This window comes from Panthera uncia (genome assembly GCF_023721935.1).
Source record: "Panthera uncia isolate 11264 chromosome B3 unlocalized genomic scaffold, Puncia_PCG_1.0 HiC_scaffold_1, whole genome shotgun sequence".
In the NCBI taxonomy this organism is placed as follows: Eukaryota; Metazoa; Chordata; class Mammalia; order Carnivora; family Felidae; genus Panthera; species Panthera uncia.
Window position 1 is genome coordinate 19,667,799 of NW_026057582.1, and position 11,108 is coordinate 19,678,906.

The following is an 11,108-nucleotide window of genomic DNA, read 5'->3' on the forward strand; positions in this document are numbered from 1 at the left end:
ATGTCAAGAGGCACCACCGAGAGACCCTCGAGCCACGCTGGAAGGGACCCTACATCGTGGTGTTGACAACCCCCACCGCTCTCAAAGTAGACGGCATCGCGACCTGGGTCCATCACACCCACGTTCGGCCAGCAGACCCCTCCTAGATCTGGAAGGACTTCGTCACGTGATGGGCCATCAGTCGGGACCAACACAACCTGCTCAAGCTCAAGCTACAGCGCATTTGACCCATCTAATATTGGTAACTCTGTTAACTCTGCTTGTCATGCTCATGCTGCCGGGAGTCCCCACACCCCCCAAAACATCACCTGGCAGATCACAGACACCAGCTCAGGGACAATACTTAATCAGACCTCCCAGAGCCACCCCAGGGACACTTGCCTCCCAGAACTTTGTGTAAACCTCCAAACTCTGTTCCCCTTGTCACCATAAATGCAGCAGGTCCCATGATTGGGTCGTAAGCTACATGACAAGGGGGGAAATGAAAGGGCGGGCCTCTGCCGCCGACTCCATCTTGTTCTGTGTCCTTCATCTAGACCACGCCTCCTCCCCTTGAGTAACCTCCCACTCACCCGTTCAAACTTCCTGATCAAAACACGCCCAGCGACCTGTGTAACAGGACTCCAACCCTTCCCCAGCCAATCGGCCGAGGCCACGACCCTTCCCCAGCCAATCAGCTGAGGCCACAGCCATTACCTCACCAACTGCCCCTAGGCCCCAATAAAACCTTTGTCCTTTTGAAACTCGCTCTCTCTCTCTGGTATCTCACCCCTGCGTCAGTGTAGGTAGGGGGGATTGAGCTTGAGCTAGCTCGAATAAAGGCTCTTTTGCTTTTGCATCGGACTCGGCTCCCTGGTGGTCTTTGGGGATCACAAATTCTGGGCATAACAGAACCTGCTCAGATTCTGTCTCCCTCTCTCTGCTCCTCCCCCACTCATGCTCTGTCTGTCTCTCTCTCTCAAAAATAAAACATTAAAATTTTTTTAAAAAATGAAATATATTATTAAGAATACAAAGGTTGTGTCCAAACCTGATTAACTTCATTAACTCATCACTGAAGTTATTATAAGTCTGTCAGTTGACTGAGATCCATTTCATCAATTACAATGATCTGGTATCCATGACTACAGTATCCCAGCACCCTTTTAAAATAACAGTGGAATTATACTGACTTTTAATTTTAGCATTTGTAAAACTGCAGAAAACAAAATTCAAAAACACTGACAAAACCACCATAACTTGTCCCTCTTGGCCACTACATAGCACTTTCCCACCCTGGAACACACAAAAAGGTTGAAAACTAACATCCATTCATATTTTTTTTTTCACATAAAGGAATTTTTAAGATACTTCTGTTGTAAAAAGAACAGAGTCCTGGGGAGCCTGGGTAGCTCAGTTGGCTAAGTGTCCAACTTCGACTCAGGTCATGATCTCACAGTTTGTGAGCTGGAGCCCGGAGTCAGGTTCTGTGCTGACAGCTCAGATCCTGGAGCCTGCTGCGGATTCTGTGTCTCGCCCTCTCTCTCTGCCCCTCCCCTGCTCATGCTCTTTCTCTCTCTCAAAAATAAATACACACACACAAAAAGGACAGAGTCCCATGTTAGCTTTTTGCTTACACTCCCTCCAGTTGTAAACTTCTCATTACTAGTAATTCAACACATTTTTGAAAAAAATTAAGATTTTCAGTATTGATGAACCACCATCCCCAAAGGACTGAGAATTAGTCTATGCTTTTCTGGGAATGAAAGGAGCATATTCACTATAGTCCATTGATTTTACTATTGATAACCTCAAAATTTCCCCCTCCAATCATGGCTATAATTGCTTATACACCTGACTTCATTCCCTTCTCCCATCAACTTTTTCTTTCTCTTTAGTATAATCCAGCTATCATTTTCATGACATTTTCTGGACTATTATATGATTGAGATCTGAAAGCCATGGTGGAATAGCCATTCTAATATAAGAATTCATTCATCCTTCTTTTAATGGAACTGAAATGGTGACTTCCTATGTAACATCCAGTCATTTCCTAACTTAAGGAAATAATATTAATCAATTCTAAGCTATTTATTAAGCAAATTTAATAAAAAACATAGTTCATATGTCACCATTAATCTTTGCAACCTTCTTATAAAGTAGGCTTTTTTTCTTATGTCATTTGTAAGAAAACAAGTTTTACCAAAGCTAAGTGACTTTCCCACATTACACAATTCTTAAACTTAATTCTTAAACTTTTCTACTGGACTCCAAAATCTGGGCTTTTTTACAATATTCACCTAGTCTACTACATGATAGTGCCTTCAGATTTCAACATAGCAAATCTTATGCATACAGCTTTAAGAGTCCAGAGAAGTTTTAAAAGATGAATTAAAGGTGAAAACTTAAAATAATTCTTTACCAAGTCAGTTCAAATTATACTATGTAGTATCTAGTAATAAAATGTAAAGGTAAATAAATACCCAAGCTATTATACACTGTTAGCATTATTCTTGGTCTATGTCAAGAAAATTTATGAATCTCACTTTATCCTTTTAAATCCTTGTGGGTTTCCTGTCACCACTTTCCTAACTTTCAGGTAAATAAAAAGAAAGAAAACAAGTCATTTCCTTAGTACACATACCTTAGCACTTAAAAAAAATCAGAATAGTAACAACTACAACTAATTAGTACCAAAATATCTGGATTCAAAGTGAATACTTCAACCGCTTATACTACATCCATGTGTTTAGAAGAAACTGTACAATTGACCAAATGATTGAATTTTCACTTAGGAATTGCATAAATAACACCCTCTATGTTACACATTGTCAAGTTACTGGAATATTAAATATATAATCAGGGATGCTGCCTACTGTACACGAGATGAGAGAGGTCAAATTAGGGCCATTTTTTTAAGAGAACTGAAGGCGATTTCAGATATTGGGCTTCATGTACAGCTTTCCCTGATTTAACCCTAATCACATCATGTACTTTGATCTAGAAGAATAGCTCTCAAACCACACCCCATTAGTCTACACAGACAAGTCTATACCACTCTATTCTAATCAATCAACTCCCACCTTCTAAAAGAAAAGTTACACTATTATGAAAATTGCCATTTTGCACTTATCTTTTGGTGCCCGTGTACGTGAACTATGTAGAATTACAATAAAAACAAAATTACAAGTGATCATTACTTGACCCACAACATCTCTGAACCTTAGAATAGAGTCTTTTAAAAGTCTAAAATACTACTGCCCCAAGTAAGTTTAGCAACAGTAAGCACACAGCAAATAAATTATGATTAAGATAAATCAACAGTTTTTTTTTTTTACGGTTGAAAAGCAAGCAAAGCAGCAATTCAAAACCATTTTCAGTTCAAAACAATTCTGATACCAAGGCATCCTTGCCCCAAATTGTGGGGATTCTAATTTTCCATTTGCAACATGTATTAAGAGCTTCACAAAGGTAATATGGTACGACAGTGAGACTTTTTATAATGTTGAACTTAAATCCCTAGGTAAACAGAACCAGAACCATGCCCAGTGTTTTGGAAGACCTGCTTTTAGTAAACCACTTGATGATTTACCAATACTCTCTTAATGTTATTTAAAACTAAAAATATATAGAGTATGGTCACACTTCAATACAAAAACTTAAAAACAAAAAACTAAGGACTTGAGACTGGGTGTGTTTGTAGTTTTTCAAGAGTTTCCATATAGCCCATCAGTGGACCTTATAATATACCTAGGAAAGCATTACTGTAGGTACTTTTCTCTTAGTTTTTAAGTATGACTTTGAATAAAACACTGAGTTTTCTACTCAGGTTTGTTCAACAGAAAAGCAGATCAGAAATAGAAACATGACATGAAATCACGTGACTATCTGACATATTGGTCTAAATTCTTCATTTTTCCCTTCTTCACATTTGCCAAGGTATCATCATGGGCAGAGTAGATTTCCTTTTCACTTGATTCTGGGCTTGGCTACTTAAACTTGTGTTGGGCCATGGGATGAGGCAAAAATCAATGCTAAATTTTGAGACTAGGCCTTGAGAACTCTTTTGTGTTTCTTGTGCCCTTTTAACTGTCAATGTCATAAGGAAAAAAAAATAGTTATTTAATCTGTCACACTCTCCAGTAATAATAATCTGCTCGCATGGATATTGTGCAAGGATTCTCACACATTATTTTGCATTAAGCACTACCCTTTTCCCTATACCATGACATATATGCAACATGCTCATGTACAAATGCCAAGTCCTTCAGTAAATGGAGGCCAATATTCTGCTTTTCATTTCTTTCAAAAAAATTTTTCCAATGTTTATTTTTGAGAGAGAGAGACAGAGAGACAGAGAGACAGAGCTTGAGTGGGGAAGGGGCAGAGAGAGAGGAAGACACAATCCAAAGCAGGCTCCAGGCTCCGAACTGTCAGCACAGACCCCAATGTGGGGCTCGAACTCACGAACCATGAAATCATGACCTGAGCTGAAGCTGGACGCTTACCTGACTGAACCACCCAGGCACCCCTCTGTTTTTCATTTCAATCAGTATCAATAACCAATGAAAACTTTTTTAATGGAGAAGAATTAAGTATTTTAGGGACACTTTGAGAAAGAACCTAAAACAGGCAATAGAGCCAATGTCATTTGTAAAGCACTAGAGACTGACCCACTGTGTATGTTTGCGTGTGTGTGCATGTTTGATGACATTTAATATATTCATATGGATTTTCTGTGAACCTCCTTCAGGTACTCTGTACTTTAAAGAATGTTACTTCTTTTGATCCCATATAGCCAACTATGAGACAAATTCCATGATTTTTAATAATATATGCATCAAGAAAACTTTGGCAATAAAAATATTTATTATGTTGTAGCATGAAGAATGAACATAAAAGAATCTCAATTCAGTCATAACTGTACTCCCAGCCGAAGTGTGACAGTAAATCCAGAGATGAAATGAAAGATTAATTTGTGGAGATGGCAGTTTGGCAGGCACATATTACTGCCATATTGTTAGTCTTGCAGCACAGTGGGTTCCATTTTTTGCTTTATGCCATTTACTCATATATATTTGCTTTGGTTTCCAAGTACAAGAAAAAGTCTTTTTTTTTTTTCCAACTGCATGTTATTAGGTGGTGCTATTTCATATCGGATGTGGTTATGAATCAATTAGTAAACACTTCTCTTGATTGAGTGTAGATTATATACAGACGATCATGAGCACTGATGCTAATGTAGCAGGCACGCAGGCTGAGTTAAGGAGTGTACCTAATAAAGCAGGGCATCTAGTGGCCCTCAGGTGTCAATTTGCACGAACTGATTTACAGGAGGGAGGAAAGCTACTAGATTCAGCGGTGGTTATGATTTGGGGAAATAGAGAGCAAAGAAGAAAGCGTGGTGCAAGTCTCCAGGCCTTTCCTCAACGATCAGCCATATGAAGACAGTAGATGCAGTTAAAGAGGTGGAGCTGCTTCGCTTGAGACTCAAAGACATAAGGACCACAACGCGAGCAGCTTCGGTGCTCAAGGAGCAAAGCGAGACATGATAGGACGAGCCATCCCTGTGGGGCGGGCAATGTTAAGAGACGGCACCTTTGGCACCTGTGTGTCACTGTCAAGCAGGTACCAAAAGTGGTGGAGCAATGCTGTGGAGCCGGTGCAGCAGGGGGTAGAGTGCCAATGACAGAGGGTGAGAATGCAGGGAGTTATGTGAGAACTGCATGTTGAGCTTTTATCAGAAAATCTCCAAGGACACTCAGAAATCACTATTTGAGAATCTGAGTTACACACCAAGTTCTCGGCTACTACACAGGAGGGCCACTGTGAAATTTGTTGCTAGTGTGACCGCATTTGTGCTCACAGCTGTTGAGGCCTGGGGAAGCAGGCCTCTGCCTTCAAAGGGCTCCCCATGTAATGGGGATGACAGAATAATATACATGAAAAGAGAACAGAATGCAAATGCTCCTTGAAAGACAGACAGCAATTGCTCTGGGATCAGAGAAGAGACATAAATATGAGGAAAGTTTCAAGGGTGGGTTTCATTTTACATGCTGCATGCAATAAATATTAAATATTAGAGACTTGGGAAGCCCCTGCATCCTGATCTCTCCTTCTGGGGTTCTGTAACCTGTCCACATATTCCCAGGGCATTGTGTATCATTATTGTACTGAACTCTGAATGGTATTTGTGTGTTTCCTTACCTATCTAAATCCACACTGCAAACTCTGGCATATAAAAGATTGTCTTTATTGTTGGCATCTAATTTTTTTTGTATTACATACTACCTATCATGTTAATTACCCATTATTAAATATAATAAATGAATCCTCATAAAAGGAACCTAAATTCACTGATTTTGACAGGCACAAATCTACAGGTTATCATAGCCATAACTAGTCTATCCAGAAATACTGATTGCCCTGTAGCTGATCTTCAGATTTCAGATATCTGACAAAACCTTCCATTTGACAACTGAATTGGATAGCATGAAATGCACAACCTCCTGATCCCAATAATTCACCACCTTATATCTATAAGGATCTACCTTATATACCATAAAACTTCAATAAATTTCTGTGATAGCAAATGCGAGGAAATGGAAGCCCTAATCTATACTTGTAGACCCCAAAGTTTCTACAAAGGACAGAGAGGCTCAGGTATGTAATAGTGCTCTGTAAATTTCCTTTCAATGTTAAAATGCCCAATTATTCTTCTACTTCAATGTCCTTAATGCCTGGAATTGACATGAATGTTTTCATGTAAGGTCATCAGGATAACTATTTATAAAAAAATATTCAAAATAAAAATAAATAAATAAATAAATAAATCTTTAACATAGGCAAAAATCTCTCTACAAAGCTATTCATTCTCTTTTGTTATTTGGAGGCTCCTGCCAGTATATGCTTTCAAAACAACTTAAGTGTCCCAGAGTCATAAATCTAACCTTTGGGCCCACTAAATTCACATTCCCCTCCCCAGCAGTCATTACCCACTCAAACTCACCAGAGCCCAACAGCATTTGCCTTCATTTATAGCAAAGTGAATGAAGTGAAAATAGATGCTATTAACTGGTCTGGTCTGAACTTGAGGATCTAGAGACAGGGTTGCAAAAGTAGAGAGATTTATTACAATCTTTTAATTTTCCTCTATTAGTTGGATACATAGGCAGTAGTTAAAGAAGATTTTATGTCTCCCAAAAAGGTACTTTAGGGTTCCAGATGTTTGAAAACACATTGAGGTATTTGTCTTATGGACATCCCACTTTTTCTCTTTTAATTTGCCCAGCTCATAGCTTATAAAAAATGGCCCTGGTCTCATGCCTTCCCACTGAAGAATTAGAGAAATGGCCATGAGATGGCCATCTCTCATTTAATAAACTGTTAGTCTAGCTCACATAATTTCAGTTGACTAAGTCTACTTGTGCTACATTTGTGCATAATAATAATGATTTTCTCATCTCTCTACAGGCTGCTGCCTGTTTTTCCTTTACATATACTTTTTTAATCCTTCAGTTGATTAATATTGAATTGCAATGGTATTGAATTGCAATGGTACTGAATTCAACCACAATAACACATATGATGCATTTAATGGTCACAAATGGCCATGATCTCTCTAATTTTTAAATATGACACACTTACAGTATGTCATCTTCAAGTGTGCCAAAGCACTACATTGGTATCTATTCAGCAATAAGTCTCCTTCAGACTGGTTTTTCTATTCCAAACAATGTGCTCATTGTTCCTTACCAAGTTGAGCCCAGGTGTTCACCAGGTAGAAATAAACAAATGTCTAGTATCCTTGGCAAGCCCTTTGATTTATAAATTGTGTTCATTTCTTTAATTTGTCAGTATTAATGTCAGAAAGCATCTGTTGAATTTATAGAAATGACCCCCATGAGTTTATCAAAGATAAAACACTCAGAAATGTCAACTCTTGTTTTAGGCAGTTGCTATCTGGATACTGGTGTTGGGAGGGAGGTCTGGTAAAGGGAAGGTTGTTGGAATGATTAAGTAGGCTAAAGACAGGGACTGTGTGAAGTAAGTGAAAACAGATGGGACTTATGGTTTAGCATTGCTCATTTTAAATGTCACTGCTGGTCAAGATTTGTTTCTGTATCACATAGTATTTATTATTGATAACCAGTTAGGGATTTAGGTAACTCAAATCCCAGGAGGGAGAGAAAAAAGAGTGCATGTAAAAACTCGTGAAATCTGAACAAGGTCTGTATTTGTGTTAATATAATTGTACCAATGTCAATTTCCTGGCTTTGACAATGTATTGTACTCATGTAAGATGTTATCATAAGGGAAAACTGGGTGAACCATACACAGAAACTCTCTGTATTGTCTGTGCAACTTTTTTAAGTCTTAACCTCTTTCAAAATAACAAATATTTTAAAACAGAAAGAACACACATTATCAAAGGAAAAAAAAACAGATTCTCAGAGCAAGGTAAGGGTGACCAGTCATTTAACTTTTGAAAACAATGAGCAACAGAAACTGGAGAAGAATATAAGTGGCAGCCTTCTTTTTACCTTTTTTTTAATCTTCCAAATGTTTTCAGTTCAAAAGAACACTTGCATTTCATTAGCTATTGCCATCCCAGTAAGTAGAACCATATTTGACAACACTACTAATAAGGAGTTGGGTCTTCTTAATCTAAAACACATCTTAATGTTTTTGATCTTTGCATCAGTTTTTATTGTGATTGAGGGCATGATTTGGCAGCTCCTTCAGAATTCAACATTCTTACCTAGTGGCAACAGAGCAGGTCTTCATATTTGCCAAGGTCTTTCTTGAAAGCACTTGCTTTGCACTTGTAAGGGATTTGACAAAGGCGACAGGCTTGAAGATTAAGATACTTCTGAATCAAGTTTGACAACTGCCAGTCTTCACAATACCAAAATATTTTGTCATAAGATGTGTAGCTTGTTTCAGAAAGGTGGAGTGTTCCTTATTTCTGAAGTCACTAAAATATGACACAGATCGGCACTTTCTCACATTTGCCCTGAACTCTTCCCACCTCCGATACAAACACACAATCCTACGTGAAACACACACACACTTTGTGTTTCCTTTACAGTCCAAATTTTTAGATTAGAAGATATGTAACAAATGAGAAATAATTATCAGTTTCTTTATACCTGGGTTGTGTGACATAACGTACTGAGATTTTTCCTAGATTCCAGTTCATTTTCTTTAAAGCCACAATGTCATCTCCAGACACTCAAAGGGAAAGTTTTCCTCCCTAATGTACCTCTTAGGAGTATTTTGTAGTTTTCTTAGAATACAGATTTCTAGTCAGCTTTTTGGCTTGTTTTTATTTTGCTGTGAAATCCTCTCCTTTGCACTGCATTCAGAAATACTTCTTGACCAGATGATATGCATTCTCTGCAGCTTCTGAGATGAGTAGACTGCAGCCCTGTCCTATCCTACAAAACAATGAGATTTTCTATTATATTGCTAAGAAACTAATAGCTACAATCGTAATACAGGATCCGTTCTGCTCATCTAAGAATTACAATATGTTGTTCCCAAGAAAAAATAGTATCAACATTATCTGACATTTTTTTAAAATTCCATGACTTTTTTGAGGGCGAAGTGATTCCCTTGACTTAAATTGATTTAATTTTCACAAAACTTTGGGATAGTCACTTGAACAATGACATGGCTGAGCTCTAAGAGAGTATGACGTGCCTTTTTTTTTATAGCACTAGACAGTGCTGGAATCCAAAAAATGATTCAGATGTCTTTCAGCCCTGTGCTTCCACCACTAGGCTACAGGCGTTGTGAGCAGGCTGATGATGGATGTCTGTGCATTAGAACAATGGGACCGCTCTCTGGCAACTCATGCCACAGACCAAACATTCCCAATTAAGATGTTGTCATTTTACCTAAGGGAAAAGCTTTGGCCACATTCCAACATGCCCATAAATAAGACTACTAGAAACATGAGAAAGAATAGTTTCAAGCAAAAGCACCCTTGCATGATTAAGAACATAATTCAACATACTACGCAAACTGATTTATGGGCGCACCGTACCAGGCTAGTTTGTAACCCAGCCCTTGGTGCAGTGTACCTTCTGCTGGCCAAATCTGAAACTACATTTTTAAAGCTAGAAATCAAGTTCATTTATTCAAAGAATATCCCATTTTCTTCCTCGAAAATTTATCATTTTTTTTCTAATGAAGAAGACTTAGCAAAATTTTTGTTCACGTACACATCCCTTTATTTCTCAATACCACCCTCTGACACACAAGTATATGCATAACCCCATTCAATACTTGGTCCCATCTTTTATTTTTAGTAAAAAATACATTCTTTGTACTCCTTTAGGAAAAGGTAAAAGAAAATCTTGTCAGTATGAAACCCACATGGACTCCCTTGGCTTCACTACAGATACAGCATTCCACATCTTGCCACTTTGTGCACGCTTCCCGTGCTTAGCTTTTTTCAACTGTCTACTTTTCCTTTATGTCCCGGCGGGTTGTAGATCACAACAACACACACTAATTTATTTCACCATATAATCAGCAGACAATTTTCCCATGAAAATCATTAATATAAAACAGTGGCCCACTATGGAATTTTTTTTTCTAAAAAAATATTCCCATCACGTTATATGCAGAATATAATGAGCTGACTGGTAAGCTCTGTATTCAGGGCATTGAAAGAAACATCTATGCCTTTTTCTTTTAGGAGCACAATCCCATGGATGCCCTAATATTAAAGAGGATTCCTAGGGAAATCTACAGCTGAAAAAAAAGAAGTGCTGAATTACTTCAAACTAGGAGTCCTGACCTCGTGCTTTTGAAACCTCCATGGGAATCCAGGTTCACAGTCCTAAATCAGATGAGTGTGACAGTCTTTGCTTCATTCCATATGGAACACAGAGCATCTCGTGTGTGTCATAATGTTAGTGTAACTGGAAATTCCCTTTAGAAGGAAGCCAGTGCCTTCTCTACAGCCACTGTCAGTTAACTATGCATGCCTAATTACTCCCTCACTGATTAGTAGCAAGAAAATCCCAGTCTGGACCGTGGAAGTGTTTCCAATGGCAACAGTCACAGACAGTGGCTGCTTTGGTAAAATGAGCTGCAATATTACCAGGCTGGGTACA

The 11,108-nt window shown here is 38.4% G+C and overlaps 1 long non-coding RNA gene across 1 annotated transcript; it reads right to left on the bottom strand.

Annotated features, from left to right (window-relative positions):
• Positions 1-9,110: 9,110 nt before the first annotated feature.
• On the bottom strand, positions 9,111-10,860 carry LOC125908980 (uncharacterized). The gene is made up of 2 exons (XR_007453515.1): positions 10,790-10,860; positions 9,111-9,419 (listed from the first exon to the last, which is right to left on the bottom strand). It is a non-coding gene; the product is annotated as an uncharacterized LOC125908980 (long non-coding RNA).
• Positions 10,861-11,108: the final 248 nt, after the last annotated feature.